Below are 21381 nucleotides of genomic sequence, written 5' to 3'. Positions count from 1 at the left end.
GCTCAACTGTGAAAAACTTACAATTTTAACTTCTAACTTGTTATTCTTTGAATAAAACAGAACGCATCCACACACAAAGCATTTATTTCTGCAGCATGAGAGAAGCATCTGTTTTCTATACTATGGGACTTGAGTTAATTAATTTTGGCTTATCCACCAGAGGCTGGGCTGGAATGGCATCTTCATCATTAAGGACTGACCTATTGGCTTGGCATTGAAATCAATTTAGAACAAATGGTCTCCATTTCAAGTCAGGTTGAACCATCTAAGCCCCAGAACATGATACAAATATTGTTAGTGGTCTGGCTACTTTCTAGCTTTGGAAAGATTTAATTATGAATGCAAAAAATAAAAGGGGAAAATAATTTATTGCTTCCAATGTGGACATGAAGTACTTTTCTTTCGAAATGTACATACTTTGATATGCCGGGTTTTTACTCATCCAATCAGTTCTCGGCAAAGCACTGTGCTGAATCGCTTAAAGACATCTATAAATAAGCGTTAACTTTCGATCAATATGCATGTGTGAAAGGCATATTTGTAGGCTACAAAAATCAATAATAACAAAGGTAGAAATCAGTTCTAAACATTTATAAAGGCTTCTGTTGCTCTTCTAACACCTTAAAAATATTAAAATAATATGTGCTCACTCTAAAACACAGTGGTCACTTTCCAATCCTGAGAGTCTGGCCCCATACTTCAGGGTGACAACTGGAGGACATTCCTTTTCTTTTTTTTTAACATCTTTATTAGAGTATAATTGCTTTACAATGGTGTGTTAGTTTCTGCTTTATAACAGAGTGAATCAGCTATACTTATACATATGTCCCCATATCTCCTCCCTCTTGCGTCTCCTTCCCACCCTCCCTATCCCACCCCTCTAGGTGGTCACAAAGCACCAAGCTGATCTCCCTGTGCTATGCGGCTGCTTCCCACTAGCTATCTATTTTACATTTGGTAGTATATATATGTCCATGCCACTCTCTCACTTCGTCCCAGCTTACCCTTCCCCCTCCCTGTGTCCTCAAGTCCATTCTCTATGTGTGCATCTTGATTCCTGTCCTGCCCCTAGGTTCTTCAGAACCATTTCTTTTTTTTTTTAGATTCCACATATATGTGTTAATATATGATACTTGTTTTTCTCTTTCTGACTTACTTCACTCTGTATGACAGACTCTAGGTCCATCCACCTCACTACAAATAACTCAATTTCGTTTCTTTATATGGCTGAGTAATATTCCATTGTATATATGTGCCACATCTTATTTATCCAATCATCCGATGATGGACACTTAGGTTGCTTCCATGTCCTGGCTGTTGTAGATAGAGCTGCAATGAATACTGTGATACATGACTCTTTTTGAATTATGGTTTTCTCAGGGTATATGCCCAGTAGTGGGACTGCTGGGTCGTATGGTAGTTCTATTTTTAGTTTTTTAAGGAACCTCCATACTGTTCTCCATAGTGGCTGTAACAATTTACATTCCCACCAACCGTGCAAAAGGGTTCCCTTTTCTCCACACCCTCTCCAGCATTTATTGTTTGTAGATTTTTTGAGGATGGCCATTCTGACTGGTGTGACATGATATCTCATTGTAGTTTTGATTTGCATTTCTCTAATGATTAGTGATGTTGAGCATTCTTTCATTTGTTTGTTGGCAATCTGCGTATCTTCTTTGGAGAAATGTCTGTTTAGGTCTTCTACCCATTTTTGGATTGGGTTGTTTGTTTTTTTGTTATTGAGCTGCATGAGCTGCTTGTAAATTTTGGAGATTAATCCTTTGTCAGTTGCTTCATTTGCAAATATTTTCTCCCATTCTGAGGGTTGTCTTTTCGTCTTGTTTATGGTTTCCTTCGCTGTGCAAAAGCTTTTAAGTTTCATTAGGTCCTATTTGTTTATTTTTGTTTTTATTTCCATTTCTCTAGGAGGTGGGTCAAAAAGGATCTTGCTGTGATTTATGTCAGAGTGTTCTGCCTATGTTCTCCTCTAAGAGTTTTATAGTGTCTGGCCTTACATTTAGGGCTTTAATCCATTTTGAGTTTATTTTTGTGTATGGTGTTAGGGAGTGTTCTAATTCCATTCTTTTATATGTAGCTGTCCAGTTTTCCCAGCACCACTCACTGAAGAGGCTGTCTTTTCTCTACTGTATATTCTTGCCTCCTTTATCAAAAATAAGGTGACCATATGCGTGTGGGTTTATCTCTTGACTTTCTATCCTGCTCCACTGATCTATATTTCTGTTTTTGTGCCAGTACCATACTGTGGAGGACATTTCTGAGGCATCTAACTGCTACTACAGCAAGAGAGAGGATTGGAAGTTTCAAAAATGACAGTCGTTTCCCTATACCATTTCTTTTTAAATGGTCTTTGGTCACTGAAAGAATTAAATCAGGTAGTTCCTTATTTTTATTATTAATCTGTAATATAAGCACAATAGGATCTGGGATAAATAGGTAAAAAACTAAGGTCATAAATTGGTAAAGTGATAGAGGGAAGGTCAGCCATGGCAGTGAAAAACCAATTGTTTTCCCAAACTTCTTTCCAGGGCATAAAAACCACTGCAGATTGTGTTCCATGCTGAGCCCAAATTCTAAGAATCAGTGGTAACTGCAATGTTGTTTTAAGGGTATTGTATTTGAAAGTAAAAACTTTAGGTTCAAATTCAGGCTTTATCATGTAGTGGTTGTGTGGCCACACCTCACTTATTTAATGTAACTGAGACTCAGTTTCCCCATCTTTAAAATGGGAATACACTTCTCTGGAAAACTTGTGGAAGTTAAATGAGATAATGCATATGAAGTAACCTAGCCAAGGGTCTCGTGGGTGCTCAATAATGTTAGTTTCTCTCTTTCCTTTCTGAATATTCATGGAATGAGTTAGAGAGCCACTTGATTCTCAACACACATTATGGAAATTTAAGTTGAAAAATTTGAGCACAAAACATTTTCAATTCCAACCATATAAAAATGGCAAACGTATTTTTTTATACCACCATGTTTTCTGCAAGCTAGTCCCTTTGCCTGGAATCCCCTCCTCCCATCTGTGAAGATCTTTCATCTTTCAAAACCCAGCTCCCTCATCACCTCTTCTAGACAAACTCCCGATGGCCCTCAGACCCTCCACCGCTCCCTGTACTGTACTTCATCTGTGTCTGGTACTACTGTTTATTATTTTATCCAGCCTAATTTTATGCTTCTCCACTATTAGACTCTGGGGTCTTGTTTCTCTCTCCCTTCTCAGCACCTAGAACAGAGCTTGATGCACCAGAGAAAGAGGAGAAAGAGGAGGAGCTGACACTACAAAAGGGTTTACCTAAATCAAGAAAGCTGCCTAGAGCTTCCCTGGTGGCGCAGTGGTTTAGAGTCCGCCTGCCGACGCAGGGTACACGGGTTCGTTCCCCGGTCCGGGAAGATCCCACATGCTGCGGAGCGGCTGGGCCCGTGAGCAATGGCCGCTGAGCCTGTGCGTCCGGAGTCTGTGCTCCGCAACGGGAGAGGCCACAACAGTGAGAGGCCCGTGTACCGCAAAAAAAAAAAAAAAAGAAAGAAAAAAAGAAAGCTGCTCAGTGCATTTCAGGATCTCCAAGAGTGTCTACTTGTTACAAAAATTGGAGATGAGAGAAACCGCAAGTTGATGAGTTAGGATCCACTACTACTTGATCATAGTGAGGATGATAAAATGATGATGAAATTATGTATATAAGTGAGAACACATGACCTACAGCTTTGTGATGAAAACATCTTTTACATAAAGCAATATAAACCTCCATAATGGATAAAGTACAATTCAGTTTGTCTCTCTGATCTGAAACATACTGGGATTTTGCTGTTGTATTTAACAGAAGGAGGTGATGGCATTTCAGCATCAACATACTACCTCTCCCAGGAACATTTATTGAGCACTTACTGTGTTCTAGGTACTGTGATAAGCACTTTACATAGAAGATCCACACCACAACCTTAGGAGGTGGGTACCATTGTTATTGTCAACCTAAGAGCACACTGAGGCTCTGAGAGCTGACATGTTTTCAATAAGTGTAAGATGAATATAATGTGAATCCAATTTCTGATTTTCCTTAGGTATAAAAAAATCAAGAAGTATTATGAAACAGGGGAAAATCTATAATATATCAAGTTAGCTTCACAGATAAAATGATAAATGTAAAAAGAGTTTCTAGGAAAAAGATGTCATTTTAAATACTGATATTTGTTAAAAAAAAAAAAAAAAGTGATTGAGCCAAAAGAGAAAACCAGAATAAATAGCATTTATTAAAAGAACCTCTAGGAACATGAAACACCAGGAAAATTATACCACCATTTTTATTTTCATATAGAAACACTGAATTTCCCCACTTCACACTATTCTTAACATTTAGCCTTGCTTTAATTTCTGCATATAAAAATATGCAAAAGACATTGACATTCACTTTCTGAAATCAGATGCAAATAATAAACAAAGCATTAGAGTGAATGGAGAACACTGAACGGTTTAATTCTCAACATTAAAAAAAAAAGAAACATTCCAGAATAACCAGTAAAACAATTAGAAATTCTCTTTAGTTTTTGGAAATACTAGTAGACACGTAGTCACATGCAAATCTTAACTACTCTGATAATACCATGGGCATGATGGGGACTCACAGAATTCAAAATGCGAATTTAATTTCTTTTCTGATTTTAGAAAGAAAGAAGGAGTAATTTCCCCTTCCAGTATGTCTAAGATGAATGGGGAAAATGTACATATGTGGAAATTATCTTTTAACTGAGTAACTGCAGAGAGCAAATACTCCCTTTTCTCTAACTCCAGTCTTAAGCAAATTCTCTATCATTCTCTTTTCTGTATGAATACTGTGTATGACTATGTATTTTTTTCTTTGTTTAAACTATAGGATTGCAATAGGATTCTTTGCAGTCTAAGCACTGAAGTGACAGCTGTTTATCATTATCCTCATCAAGGGAATGTAAAATAAAAATAGTAATTTGTCTCTGATCTTTGAGGCAAAAAAGAATGGTCTGCAAACATTTAACCTTTTATGTGCAGGTTCATTGATGCTGTTTACAAAATGTGAATAATATTGTGAAAACCAGCTTTCTTCTGAAAAATAACAATGGACAGCCTTCCTATTGTAAATTTTTTCTAAATAGCTTTTGAGAAATCTAATGCAATTTAAACAATCAAAAATAGCAACTTAGCACTATAAATGTAAAATTGTTTATAAAAATTAATATTATTTGCACGTATTCAAGAAACAGCCTGCTTTATAAAATTTTAATTTAAAAGCTTTCTCCTAAAGACTTGAAACTTTAACAAGTGAAAGAATGATAGAGCCAAATCAGAAATAATTCCCACAATACCTCAAAGCATCCACTATAGAAGCTCTGGGCTTGATCAGGATATCTATTTTTCATATGTTTTGTTTCTGTCTCCTTCCTTTCCTTAAAGCTCTTACTTAATTATGTCATAGGCTTCTTTGAGGATCATTGAAACCGTCTAAATAAGGCTGGTGACTGCAACTCTTTAAAAGTGGAATAATAGAAATCCGAAGTATCCTGGCAATAATATGCACATAAACATACTATTGAGCTAAAGGGGAGTTGGCTGCATCTCTTCTCAGCAGTGGAGAACTTTGGGAGTTAATGTACAGATCTACACAAGTGATTTTTCCAGATAACCAATGCTTGCCCCTTTTAAAGCATCTTATTACTGTTATACAATTCTCCACTCCCTTTAAAAAAAGGGTAAAAAAAATCATTTAACTTTTCTTAGTGAAGCAGGTTGTCATTCTGAAAATACTGTTTCCATGGTAATGCTGCTTTGAATTTTCTAGCCCCAAAATATGGAGAATGTTTCACTAAGAACCTTTCCCCACTTCCAGTCATTCACTTCTGATTTGCAGAGGCCAGAAAGGCAGGCAATGAAACTTGTAAAAAAAAAAAAAACAACAATGGGAGAAACATGCTCCAGGAAGCCTTTGAGGAGAGTCTAGGCTACAGTCTGGTACTTTGGGGCAGGTATTTCATTATTATTTCAACATAATAAGTTTATATTTATGAACTTACCTGTTCTCTGGAGAATGCTAATACACAGTCTCACTATAGATTATAAAATAGTAAGTGATTCAGTGTTACATTGCTTAGTGGAGTTTATAGGTGCTGTAAGAATTCAGAGAAGCAGAAGATCAGGGAGGCTGGGATGGGGAGTTACAATGGTCTCACTCTAATGATTTAACTTTACTTCACAGCATTCACTAATAATTGAGAAATCTAATGCAATTAGATTAAGGGAGAGAGAGATGAGTCAAAAAATGATCCATCTTCATCCTCTCTATTCTATCACAGGTCTTGCCATCCCTCCTCTGTTGGTAGACCAAATATAAATTTGGGAAGCCTCCTCTCCCCCACTCTCAGTCCTGGTGGTTAGATGGGATCTTACTGATAGGGCCAAGTCCCCCCAAATACCCATCTGGCCTGGCCTCTGCGATGGTAGACGGCAATGTGACCAAGCAAAGCCAATCACAGCACATTTGTCAGAACTGTTAGGAAGGAGACGTTCCCTTTCAGTTAGGATGAAAACTTTTTAAGATGTAAGCCTGAGGGCTAGCCTGTCTCAGAGCGAAGAGGGGTCAAACCTGCCAGTGAATGAAGTCAACAGAGAAAACTGCATAGCTGAGACACGGAGAGGGGCAGATATTTAAAGACATTATTGGAATGTCCGGATCCAGCTGGGACAGCTCTATCTACCTCTGGATTATACAGTTATACCAGTCAGTAAATGGTTTTGTTATTTTTAAAGAGTACACTTGAATTTAATTTCTGTTACTTATGCCCTAAAGAGCCCAAATGAATAAAACACTTAGATATTCATGATGTTCTCTCAGCCTAAAACTTTTTTCTTACACCTCCTCCTGTTCGTCCTTCACGGTTTAGCGCGAATGTAACACACCTTTGAATGCTGCAGCTAAAACACAACACCGTCTGAACATTCAGTTTAGATTTTTTATCCTTTGTCTTGTATCTTTGTTAGGTATGTAAATGTCCATTTCCCTAACCAAAATGAAAGCTTCCTGAAGGCAGGGATCATAATGGTTGATGGCAAATCCACAAGAAAAAGGTGAAAGTTATAGGGCTAAAATGATGCTCAGATAATCCTTAGAGGATACCATTACTACATTGATGCATTCTTGTTACATTACTACATATACTAGTTAATGGGCTATATTTTTCTTTTTTTCTTCAACCAAATTGGTAGACTGACTTCTACCATATGGAAACATTTCTACATTGAAAGTTATGATGAAAAAAAATCTCACTAAATGATAGGAAAATGTCAGATAGTTTTCAAACGGATTTACATTCACTGACCCATTTAATCCTACAGCAAGCTTATGAAGTAGATATTATTATTGTTGTTGTTATTGTTGTTATTTGCATTTTACAGATGAGGAGACTGAGAAGTAAACTCACTTGCTTAAAGTCACTTAGTTAATAAGTGGTAGAGCGGGGATTCCATACAGATATTCCAATTGCAAAATGTATTCTCTTAACTGCTATACAATATTACCTCTTCTCCATTCTTGATTAGGGTGGGGTTGATACTCACCCCACCAACAAAAGTGATCTACAAATACCTTGAAATGAAAGATGTACTTCCAAATGCTACTAGGATGACCAAATATAGTCCTGTGAGAAATGCCTTATAGACGTAAAACAATTCTTCATGATGTTGGTCACAATGAAAGCTCTTCTGTGATTCAGAGTGATTCTTTTGATGCTGCTAATTCTATAACGTCACTATCATCACAAATGTTTTATACTCAAGTAACCAAATATTATGATCACAAGATAAATCTTAGTGGTTTCATTTGTAAGAAGATAATACCTGAAGACTAGGAACAAAAATGACCATCTCAAAAGAGTAATCTATGCTTTTAGAATTCTACTTTTCTTATCTAAAATGCATAACTGCAGGGAAATTTCAAGTTATTACATCCATCATACCATTTGTTTAACAGATATTCTTAAAGCTCATTCATTTTAGAATCAGGGTATTAAGGGATTATAAGGTCTATGCAATGAAACATTGGGTCTTGTTATAAAGGCTGAAAGATGGACAAAGATGTGAAAGAAAAATCATAAATATTATAAAACAAAATTTATCTATTGTTTCATTCTTCAGAAATGTTTACATGGATGAGTACTGATACATCACAGTAAAGTTAATAAAGTCCTAGAGAAAGCAGGGGCAATAAAATTCAAGTATTATGAAAACATTAATTTAGTTCTTCCTTATATTATGAGGTAAATAATCTTAAAAGTTCAATATAAATACAGTATCACTTGCTTTACATGCAAAAACATGTAAAAAACAAACGAAAAAGAATGCAATGGATTACAAACACACAATGGTAAAACGCTTTAGGTAGAATCGTTACTTCCTTCAAGAGTGTAGGAAAAAAAACGAAGCCTTTAAAGAAGCAGCTACAGTCAAGGGTTTTAAATTTCTCCAAGGTCCACTGAACACTGTAGTTGATAAAGCTGTCAACCACAGAATTCTACTGCAGAATTCCCAAAGGCCTCAAGATAACTTTTTCATCCATCCCTACAAATGAATTAGTGAGTACACCTTGAGGGCCCAACAGCCTTACCAGACAATCCAGGTAAAACATCTAAAAGCTGTTTTAGACAATTTAGATTCATTTCTGTTAATATGAGAGATGAAAGTAAAATCAGAAGAAATTCGCCATGTTGAGATATTGCAAATTTCTTGTTTCCAACGTTCAAAGGTAGAACATTTCTGGTGACAGCACTGGACCACATCTGTCTGCGTCATAAAATAGACAGCACATACATTGGAATTGGAAAGTTACTTCCAAAGTTGCCAAAAACAGAACTCCTGTCTTTGTAGATAGTCGTTCCCAATTAATACTCTAAAATGTAAGCAAGTTCGTCTCAATTTAGGCAAAATTTCAGTTTGCAGAAAATAGAAATTCATGAAGATGATAAAAATAAAATATACTGTAGATGCTGAAACTACTGATATTGAAAGTAAGATTGATTGGACAAAGAGCTATATAGCAGAAGTTATAACCATTGAGTCTAGAGTTTGTCTTTTGTTACTTCTCTCCATCCCTCTTCTGAAACTCTGTGTGTGTGTGTCTGTGTGTGTGTTGCCTGCTTACCAATATGGAGGATGGAACATATATTTTAAAAAAAACTTACTTTGCTTCACCTTAATACTGATATTTGCTTCAGCTATCAAATTCTGTCTACTTTTCACAGAGTGGTGAAAGTTAAGAGAGACAAGATGACATAAATATCATGGGGCTTCCCTGGTGGCGCAGTGGTTGAAAGTCTGCCTGCTAATGCGGGGGACGTGGGTTCGTGCCCCGGTCTGCGAAGACCCCACATGCTGCGGAGCGGTCCAGGAAGATCCCACATGCCGCGTAGCGGCTGGGTCCGTGAGCCGTGGCCGCTGAGCCTGCGCGTCCGGAGCTTGTGCTCCACAGCGGGAGAGGCCACAACAGTGAGAGACCCGCGTACCGCAAAAAAAAAAAAAAACCAACAAAAACAAAAAAAGATCAGCAACTTACGGTTTCATTTATAATAAAAATTAAAACTCTTCTAAGGTAAATTTATGAAAAGGTGCAATTACTATGAGAAAAATTCTATAGTATTTTAAAGTTTGTATACATGAGATTGTACTGAGGGCTGTGTTAATAAAATTTGTAAACATGACTTGAAGTATAAGAGAAAAATTGATGTGGTTTCTTAAAAACTTTCTTCCCCTAGACTGTTTTAAAAGTAGTTTAGGAGCAGATATCAGACTACAATCACTAACAGATGTTGATCAATCAATCTACTGTTCCAAATAATGTTTTTTATGACGAGATCAAGTTGTTCCTTTACAGAATAACAAGGTAACTTTAGATTAGAGATGTAAATATTGCTAAGAAAATGTACCAATGCATGTATTCACAGTTTCCCCCGAATTTCCCTTTTTCCTATCCATGGCTTCAAAATTCCTAGAAATGTTATTATTAGTGAGTACTATGATAGTCCCTCTGCCAATTGTTTATGTCTACTCAATCCATATAAACAGTTTCAAAGTAAAATAGATATAATGATTTCTGAATTAAAGAGTTGTGTTCAATAATGTATTAAAAACACAGACACAGTCACTTCTGTTAGCTTTGAAATGACCAGGCAGTCAAGGAAGATATACACATTTGCTGATCAAAAGAGAAACACATAGCTTTATCTGCATCATTTCTAGGAAAACAGACCAAAAAAATAACTGTCGATAATTTTTAAATGCATTCACAGACACCATCTCAGTTGAGTCCCAAAACAATCTTATGAGAGAGAAGTATGGGAAGGAATAAAGGAGGTGATCAAGTTAGACCACTTGGTTCTACCACTTACTAATTCTGTGTCCTTGGGCAGGTTAATTAATCTCTGGGAGCTTCAGTTTTCTGTCAAATAGAGTAATAATGGTACCTATTATAATTATTACCTATTATAATTATTACCTTTCAAAGGGTTGTTGTGTAGATTAAATAAATTACTAGGGTAGAATTCAGAAGAGTGCCTGGCACATAATAAACCCTCAATAAATTTTAGCCATTATTATTCACTAAGGAAGAATAAATTAAAGCACAGAGAGGGAAGATGATGTACCTGAGATCATAAAGAGAGGAAGATCCAAATGGAACTCCGACCTAATTTTCCTTGTGTACATTTCATGATCTTTATATACCATCTCACTGCTTTTGCTCATTAGCAATACCTAAGTAAAACGAAGTATTAAGGGGCTTCCCTCATGGCGCAGTGGTTGAGAGTCCGCCTGCCGAAGCAGGGGATGCGGGTTCGTGCCCCGGTCTGGGAAGATCCCACATGCGGAGCGGCTGGGCCCGTGAGCCATGGCCGCTGAGCCTGCGCGTCCGGAGCCTGTGCTCCGTAACGGAAGAAGCCACAACAGTGAGAGGCCCGTGTACCGCAAAAAACAAACAAACAAAAAACCTGAGTATTAAAAGTAGAATTAAATAGAAAGTGAGAAATTTATTCATAATTAGAACTTTTTCTTACTCCTCCAATAGGTGATGGATACAGTGTTTTAACACTCCAAAGAAATAAAATAGTGTCAACCAATAGAAATATAATGCAAGCCACATTTCTGTAGCCACATTAAAAAAAGTAAAGCAAAATAAGTGAAGTGCATTTGAACAATGTTTTATTTAACAAAATATATCCAAAATATTATCATTTTGACATATGTTTATGGGCTAAGTTGGATCTCCTCAAACTTCCTTTGTTGAAGTCCTAACTCCCAGTATCTCAGAATGGGACTGCATTTGGAGATAGAGTCTTTAAAGAGGTAATTAAGTTACAATGAGACCTTTAGGGTATGCCTTCCTCCAATATGACTGTTGTCTTTCTAAGGAGAGAAAATTTGGACATAGGCATACACAGAAGGAAGACCAGATGATAACAGAGGGAAGATGGCCACCTATAAGCCCGTAAGAAAGGCCTCAGACGAAACCAATTCTGCTGACACACTGAGCTCAGATTTCTACCTTCCAGAATTGTGAGAAAATAAATTTCTGTTGTTTAAGCCACCTAGTATGTGGTAGGTTGTTATGGCAGCCCCAGCAAACTGATAAAATGTATAATTAATATAAACATCATGAGATAGTTTCCTCCCTCCTTTTTCCTTCCCTCCTTTCCCTCCTTCCTTCTTTCTTTCTTTTTCTGTTTTTTTTCCACCTAGTCTTTGAAACCCAGTGTGTATTTTACACTTACAGCACATCTCAATTTGGACTAGGCATGGTTCAAGTGCTCAGTAACCATAGGGGCTACCTCACTGGACAGTGTAGACACAAGTGTAGGTACATGGTATTATATTTTCCTAAATAAAGGTTTCTTTTTAAGCTCTAAAGAAATTCTGCTCATTTAGAAAACTTTATAAATGGTTACATATTAACAATCCTGTTCTTAAGTTCCAGTTCCACTGTTAAACAATATTGCTGACTCATGCTGATAAAAATACTCACATTAGATTGATAGTCTCAGAATGGCCCCCTGATAAATCCTATGTTTCCTGGTTAAGTGTACAAAAGTTTTATTTCCTTTTGGTTATAGTGTCAAGTGAGACGTTGAGAGAGCATAAAATGGTCTCATTAAGGTAATCAGTTGTGCACTTAATTTTAACTTTTATTGAGATACTGTCAGTATGGGGATGGAGTTTAATGAGCATTTACGGCTTTAAGGTGACAAGAATAGAGAATAATATGCTTTACAGATATCCACTTGAAATAATGAAGGTATTGGTATCACACTCCATTCTCATTCATCCATGAATGAGAATTTTCTAATCTGTGGATTTTCCAGATAGTCAGCTGGGATCTGATTTTAGTTTAATGACCATTTTGTTGCTCATGAATATCCTAATCTCAGAGCCAAGACTCTCCTTCTTCTCCAAATCAGAGAAATTTGTTAATCATCAGTGTTTCATTGAAAAATTTGTCAGAGAGCTAAGATTGAATTTACTAATTAAACTGATAATGGGGAAATCCTGTGGAATTTTGTTTTCATCCAGGACTGTTTTAGTACATCTCAATGCAAATCTACTGAAGCCTGATGTTAACTGGAATATAACCAAATGGTTTTTAAAGCCACTACTCTTGTGATAAATCCTACAATGCTAAGGACTATATCTACTCACACCCAGTGTTTGGTGGTTTTTACTCTTCTGTATGCACTCATCTACAGAATGTACAACTCACAGTTTTACTTGGAAACTGTCATAATCTTTAGGTAAAAACAGGTAAAATACAGAGCAGAATTTACATAACTTTCTAAAGTATTGTTTTTCAACTTGGGGTTTGTGGATATATTCCTGAGGAGAAATTTTTTCAATGACAAAGTAAAAATTTTGTGCTTTTGCTTTACTATAATTAAAAAAACCTGCAATGATCTCAATGACTCCATTTTTTTTTTACCATTTCATGCATTAATATTTCAATTGGTATTTCTAAAAGATTAGGACTCCTTTTCAAAAAACATAACCATAGTACTATTGTCACCTCAAAAATATTTAACAAGAATTCCTTAACATCAGTGACTTTAAAAAAAATCTATTTATTTGGGAAATTTTAAATACGTGTAAAAGTAGAGAGAGTAGAGAGAATAATATAAATTAACCTGGAGGTGCTCATTACTCATCTTCAGTAATTCACCACATGCACATCCTTGTTCTATCTTCCTCAACTATTTTGAGGCAAACTCCAACAACATATAATTTTATCTGTAAATATGTCAGTGTGTATTCCTAAAAGAAAAGGACCCTTAACAATCATAACCACAATACTATTATCACACCTAAAAATATTAATAATTTCTCAACATTACAAATATTCAGTGTCACATTACATTTTCCCAGTTGTCTTTGAAAAAAAAATTTTTAAGTTTATATCCAGCGTAGAAGACTGTGAGATGGTTATCTATGTGATAACCTTCCCTCGACCATCAGAATTGATCTCTCCCTCCTACACATTTATTGCTTATTTAAATGTTTCTTCTTCTTAAGAATTTACATTTTTTCCTATGAATTATTATTAATTGCTTTCTAGTAGGTCTTTTCCACTGTATTATAATTCATTGCACATGGTTAGTACTCTATAGTGTTTAATAAATGGAAATGGAATTTTTCTTCTCATAGATTGAAGGGAATGGTAAGAATAGAAAGGGGGGAAGGGTGAAATAAGGGTATTGGGCAGCTTCATCTGGTTGGTCTCAACATTCTCCCCCAAAAAGAGGAGACATGCCTGCCTAGAGGCATGTGAGGGACTGATGTGAAGAAAGATCATATTTGGAGCAGGTACCATATCAGTCAACAAAGAGATGAGTAAAAGGAGGTGAAGGTCCTATAAGTGTTGGGTATCATAAATTTGCAAGGGACCATATTTTTGCAGTAAGTTTTCTTTTCCTAGGAGTTCCCAGTTGGAAGGACAAAGAAAGCAGACAGCATAAAGGTCCAGCGTTGTTGACTGGTGCAGTGAGCTTCACCAAAATCACTAACGAACATTTAACATGGGAGGGTGGCAGGGGGGTTGGGGTGGGGTGGGGAGGTGGGGGGTGTGGCCGAATGATGCCTCAGATGGCACTGAGATGATGAGCAGGGTGTGCAGGTGGAGGAGAAAACCTAAAGCAACCCGTCAGTCCAGGCTTTCAATCTGGCTGCTGAGAATAGCCTGATTTTGAAGAATACCCTTGACTGGCCCCACCCACACAGACTGTGATTTACTCGGTCTGGGATGAGAGCACCTGCGATTTTTTAATTGTCCTAGGTTGAGAACCCCTGCAGATATAGATCTGGGAAAAGCAGAAGGGGTGAGGGGATTGAAGGTTCTACTGAGGATAGAGTACAGGGTGAAGTAAAAACACTATTTATGGTCTGATGCCTGAAAATTCCCAGGAAAAAAGAAAGGTCTGACTTTACATAAAAGAAAGTATCTATGTTTTAAGATCCAAATGTGATCTCAGCTAGTTTCCACTGGACAGACGTCACCATTCCCTGACAGTCATAATTGGCACTGTGGTAGACAGAGGGTTGACGGTAAAGGAAAAGTTACCAAAAAAATGTTATTTCAAAAAGAAAGTTGCCGATCCCAGAACAGGCCTGTAGGGTCTTTCTGAGCCTCAGTGAGACCAAGGAGAGACAAGTACTGAGAGGACACGGGATGCTCGGGAGATCCCGTAATGGGCCACACCCAAGGTCAGCCAACTTAACAGATCTCAAGAGACCTCTCCTGTAGGAAGGCTTGGAGCAACTCTCTGACTTCAACTGTAAAAATCAGGCAGAGCCCTGGTTTTCTTAGTAGCCATTTGTGGCTCTCATTCATAAATTTGGCTACGAGGTTTTTTAATTCATTTACCTTTCCTGCCAGCACCACCTTTGGGAACTAACAAGTTCCATAAGTTTATAACCCGCTATGTGAAGTAGATTTCCTTTCATTTACCCTAAACTTACTTCACTCTGTTTTAAAGAGTGCCCTCCTTGTTCTAAAAAGAAAAAGTAAATAAAACTGTAAGACGAGGACAGATTGACTGAAGTAACCAGGGGAGAAAAAGAGCTAGGTGTTATAAGGAACCGCAGACTACCTTAAATTCTTAGTATAGTTTTAAAAGGCAAAACGTGGCTGGAATGCATGACCAAGAGGGGAGCTGAGTGTGCCAAACAACAACGGCTCCATTGTTCTTAGTATGGTTAAGAACTGGGTTCTGCAGCCTGCTCAAATGAAGGGGAGAACTTGAATGTTTAGCAGACATCAATAAAACGGATTAAAACACTGAAAGTGGACTTGGAAGAAAAATTAAACAAATTTGGATTTTTCAGGTTAGAGAAAAAAAGTCAGTCTATACCAAAATATCTAGGATACTACGTATAAAATGGAAAATAGTTGTCTGATCTTTCAATTAAAAGACAAAGAGAAGGAGTCAAAGTGCATCAGATGGTTATCTAGCTTTGCCATAAGAAGGAACTTTCTGGCACTGGCAATTACACATAAGATTAAAAAAACTGTGTGGTTTATTTTTCTTGAAAGTTCCTATTTCCAAAATGATTTGGGGTTCATCTTGCCCTTATACCTGCCTCAGTGGATTATAAAGACAGCTAAATAGGTTTTTACTCAGAGGGATATGGCAATATTGGATTAGGTAAAGGTATGAAACCAATGAGGATATAAGCATCTTAGAAAAGAAAGGAATTTGTGATTAAAATATTAATATGTATAATTTTTAAAACCACAAGGAAACAACAAATAATTCAAAAACATATTTAGTGGGCTGAATAGTAGACCAAAGTATCTGTTGCATTCTTTCCTCTAAGGTCTTAGTACAGAGTTGATTATAGGAAAGTCTTGTGTTTTAATGGAAAATAGGGCAAAGGTTATGTGTAACAGGAATCCAGTCATGTGGAGCTTGCAGAACGCAGGTTAGGCTCATAAAACTGCTCATTAAAATGCTCTGTTCTAAAGCAAAAGCAAATAAATGAGCTCAAGGAAAAGAGCCACAGAAATCGTCTAGAAATAGTTCCATGAAAGACTGTGAAAATAGTCCTCCCTAGTCATAAGAAATGTTCGGTTATTGCTTATACAAATAGCCACACTTAAAAGACTTTTAAATACCTTCCCTGCAATGCTGGTTTTTGACCTTCTGCCAAGAGCTACTTAATGTTGTTTTTTGTTTTTTTTTAATTTTTCTGAATAGACTGTACGATGAACAAAAAATAAAAAGGCACACACACCAGAAGTTTTTAAAACAGCATGAGCAGAATACTTTAGTATTAACCCCTATCCCCAAATTCTGTATTAAATTTAGCAAATTTACAAGTTCTACACTGGCTTAAAACCCCTATCCCAAATTATAGAAATGAAGATCCCCCCAAATCTTGAAGATTTAAAGCACTACTGTTTTCTACACTTCACCATCTTATAGACTGAGTTATTTTAAATTAACAATAGTAACAGCTTGCTGGCAAAATAATGAACAGCAAGAGGACTTCTAAGAAGGCAGTTAGCCCCGAAGCAGTTCAGACAGACCATGCTTACACAATGGCTGGCTGGTCTATAAGACCTCAAAGCCAAAAACAACACAAACAGCCAGCAGCGCCATCAGTATAGAGGGAAGTGCACAACTTGATGCTTATTAAGTGTGTGTGTGTGTTGGGGGTGGTGGTGGTGGTGGAGGTGGGGTGGTGTCCAGACGCCAATCTGATTTTTAATGTAAATTCAGTGATGCCCCAGGCTCTGTCTGAGTCACCAGAGGCACAACCTGGTGGAATCTCACCAGGCCAAATGATTAACCAGAGGGAAGCCGGCTCACTCAAAACAGACTGCTCCAGAAAGAAGCGCAAGTAGTGAGGCATGTGGTCTGTATTCACACCCGACTATTCTAACTGTAGCTTTGCTTTGCACATTTCCATAGCCTGTTAGAGCCACGAGAAAGTCAACAGGAGCATGGAAATTTTGCTTGCTTTTTTTTTTTTTAAAGTAGAAGGAATTACCAATGGCAATATTCTCTTTTCACTTCAATTTATTTTATCGTAAGAAAAGCCATCAGGAGTTATGAGAAACAATGCATCAAACTGAGAGAGATTCCTTCTAAAAAGCAAGGCTGGATCACAACAGGCTTCCTGCCAACATTTACTCTGCTGTTTCAGTGTGTTTTGTTGTTGTCCTTGTTGCTGTTTTACTCTGTTGGGGAGGGAACTGACTGAGTCTTGCTGAGTTTTGGCTAAAATAAAAATACAGAGCTATTTTACACAGCTGAACCAAATTTCACATCCTGTGAGATGGCCTAGACGTTTGATAAACACATCTTGGCAACAACAGCTCATCTCTTTAGAGTTAGCTATGAAAAGGGTATTTCCTAATTCACCCAGCCCTAAACAAAATCATCTGCTGTTCTTTTTCTCACTGGCCTCTAACACACCTTATTCTGGAATAATGCTTTCTTTTGCCTTAGTAGATTTTCAAAATCAGCATTATTCTTCCCACAGTGGTAGTTTATATTTTTATACACACACATACACACACACATACACACAGGGACACACACACACTTGCACTAGTTAGCAAGATTAAAAGCCTCTCATTTTTTTATTCCTGAAGCCCCAAAAGGGAAAGTGTTATTCATGTGCCAAGGAATACAGCCGTTCATTATTTTTCCTTTCTTTCTCACTGTATATCCTCCCAATAGGATTAAAAGCAGTCTGGGATGTGGAGTATTGAGGTAGAGGAAGAGAGAGAGGAGTGGGAGGGAGAAAAAGATGGCATTTTAATAGCCTCAACCATGCTGACTCAACACAGTAGGGACCTTGTGCATACTCAAACTGCTTCCTTCCTTCTTAGCCTTGCACTTGGCCCCGTTCTACTGAAGCCATGCATTGATGTCTCTGGATAGAGCTGGGAGGGGAGACACCTAATAGATGGGCCTTCTGAGAATGAGGGAGGTTGGAGAGGCCTAGGAAACTATCATAACCCTATCTTTGATTTTTTTTTTTTATTTCAAAGACAACACAGACAGATGGAGAAATATACCACGTTCTTGGATTGGAATAATCAATCTTGTGACAATGACTATACTACCCAAAGCAATCTACAGACTCAGTGCAATCCCTATCAAACTACCAATGGCATTTTTCACAGAACTAGAACAAAAAATTTCACATTTTGTATGGAAACACAAAAGACCTCAAATAGCAAAAGCAATCTTGAGAAACGGAAATGGAGCTGGAGGAATCAGGCTCCCTGACTTCAGACTATACTACAAAGCTACAGTAATCAAGACAGTATGGTACTGGCATAAAAATAGAAATACAGATCAAAGGAACAGGATAGAAAGCCCAGAGATGGACCCACGCACATATGGTCACCTTATCTTTGATAAAGGAGGCAAGAATATACAATATTCTTGCCTCCTTTATCAAAGGAGGCAAAGACAGAGGAGAAAAGACAGCCTCTTCAATAAGTGGTGCTGGGAAAACTGGACAGCTACATGTAAAAGAATGAAATTAGAATACTCCCTAACACCATACACAAAAATAAACTCAAGGGCTTCCCTGGTGGCACAGTGGTTGGGAGTCCACCTGCCAATACAGGGGACATGGGTTCGAGCCCTGGTCCGGGAGGATCCTGCATGCCACAGAGCAGCTGGGCCCGTGTGCCACGGCAGCTGAGCCTGCGCTCTGGAGCCTGCGTGCCACAACTACTGAAGCCCGCGTGCCACAACTACTGAAGCCCGCGTGCCACAGCTGCTGAAGCCCACACACCTAGAGCCCGTGCTCCACAACGGGAGAGGCTACCACGATGAGAAGCCCATGCACCGCAACAAAGAGTGGCCTCCACTCACCACAACTAGAGAGAGCCAGTGCACAGCAACAAAGACCCAACTCAGCCAAAAATAAATAAATAAATAAATAAACTCAAAATGGATTAAAGACCTAAAAGTAAGGCCAGATACTATAAAACTCTTAGAGGAAAACATAGGCAGAACACTCTGACATAAACCTCAGCAAGATCTTTTTTGACCCACTTCCTAGAGTAATGAGAATAAAAACAAAAATAAACAAATGGGACCTAATGAAACTTAAAAGCTTTTGCACAGTGAAGGAAACCATAAACAAGACGAAAAGACAACCCTCAGAATGGGAGAATATATTTGCAAACGAACCAACTGACAAAGGACTAATCTCCAAAATATACAAACAACTCATGAAGCTCAGTATCAAAAAAACAAAAAATGGGCAGAAGACCTAAATAGACTTTTCTCCAAAGAAGACATACAGATGGCCAACAAACACATGAAAAGATGCTCAACATCACTAATTATTAGAGAAATGCAAATCGAAACTGCAATGAGGTATCACCTCACACCAGTCTGAATGGCCATCATCAAAAAAATCTACAAACAATAAATGCTGGAGAGGGTGTGGAGAAAAGGGAACCCTCATGCATTGTTGGTGGGAATGTAAATTGATGCAGCCACTATGGAGAACAGTATGGAGATTCCTTAAAAAACTAAAAATAGAATTACCATGTGACCCAGCAATCCCACTACTGAGCATAAACCCTGAGAAAACTATAATCCAAAAAGATACATGTACCATAATGTTCACTGCAGCACTATTTACAATAACCAGGACATGGAAGCAACCTAAATGTCCATCAACAGAGGAATGGATAAAGAAGATGTGGCACATATATACAATGGAATATTACTCAGCCTTAAAAAAGAATGAAACTGTGTTATTTGTAGTGACATGGATGGACCTAGAGACTGTCATACAGAGTGAAGTCAGAAAGTGTAAAACAAAGATCATATATTAACACATATATGTGGAATCTGAAAAAACTGGTATAGACTATCTTATTTACAAAGCAGAAATAGAAACACAGCACAGACGTAGAGAGCAAACGTATGGATACCAAGGGGGAAGGGGTGGGATGAACTGCGAGACTGGGATTGACATATATACACCACTGATACTATGTATAAAATAGATAACTAATGAGAACCTACTGTATAGCACAGGGAACTCTACTCAGTGCTCTGTGGTGACCTAAATGGGAAGGAAATCTAAAAAAGAGGGGATATATGTATACATATAGCTGATTCACTTTGCTGTACAGTATAAACTAACATAATATTGTAAAGCAACTATACTCCAATAAAAATTAAAAAGTAGAATTAAAAAGTAACCTTATCTTTGATTTTTAAATAAATTTTCATCTTGAAAATCTGTCAGGAAATTTTGAAGAGTATTGACCAGTTGTTTTGCAAAGTGCCTCTCAGTTTGACTTTATCTGAGGTTTCTTCATTATTATTCCAGGTTATACATTTTTGTCAAGCAAACCACATAAATGAGATGTCCGCCTCAGTGAATTACAACAGGAGACACATGTCGTTGATCTATCCCGTTAACTAGTGAGGTTAACTCTGAGCACTTGGTTAAGATGGTGACTACCAGGTTTCTCCACTGTAAAGTTTCCAGTTTTGCCTTTTTGGAATTAGTAAGTATCTTATGGGTGATATGTTGAGGGTATGTAAATATCCTGTTTCTCATCACATTTTCACCAACTAACTTCAGCATCCATTGATGATTCTTGAAAGAAACAAATATTACTGTGCTGTTTTGCAAATGCTGGTTTTCTATTTCTACTTTCTCTTCTAAATGTATTAATTGGAATTATATTGTAAGGAAGAACTTTCCCTTCCCCTTCATTTAATTATTTAGTCAAATATTTATTTATATAAATATGGATTCTACAGGATACAGTCCGTTACTATCATTATTCTTTTGCTGAAATTGTCCCAAATTTAGTCATTGGAAGCCTCCTTCAAGTTGCCTCCTGTATCCTTAAGATGTCCCCCATCATTCTTTGAGTACTTACTTTCTGGCACCATATGTATTCCAGGCTCATTTTGTACTTTCTATGCTCCAGTCCTAGAATTTCTCCAAAGAGTCCTGGTCCTTTTATTGGAGACTAGTATAAAATAACCCTTTTTTTGTGAGTTGGAGTGAGTACATAACTCTCCTAGTGGTAAAAAGTCACCAGTGCGCGGGTAAGAAGAAACAAAGGCTCTGAATTTCCAGTGTTCTGGGGATAAACTTTTTCACAACCATAAACTTCAGTAAAATATGTTTTTCCCAGTTCACTCTAAATTGGAAATCCTTGCTAGATAATGACATAGGACTCACAAAACTGATTGCTAAAGATCAACAAGATATAAATACACACACACACACATATATATATATATATATATATATTAACATCTTTATTGGAGTATAACTGCTTTACAGTGTTGTGTTAGTTTCTG

The 21381-nt window shown here is 37.4% G+C and overlaps 1 protein-coding gene across 9 annotated transcripts in view; it reads right to left on the bottom strand.

The window, feature by feature from the left end:
• Positions 1-21381, bottom strand: part of DNM3 (dynamin 3) — a 570760-nt gene that overhangs the window by 40104 nt on the left and 509275 nt on the right. The gene's annotated exons all lie outside the window — the stretch shown is intronic.

This window comes from Pseudorca crassidens, chromosome 2, assembly GCF_039906515.1.
Source record: "Pseudorca crassidens isolate mPseCra1 chromosome 2, mPseCra1.hap1, whole genome shotgun sequence".
NCBI classification, from domain to species: Eukaryota; Metazoa; Chordata; class Mammalia; order Artiodactyla; family Delphinidae; genus Pseudorca; species Pseudorca crassidens.
Note: the sequence above shows the minus strand (reverse complement) of the source record. Positions and strands in the feature narration are given on the sequence as shown.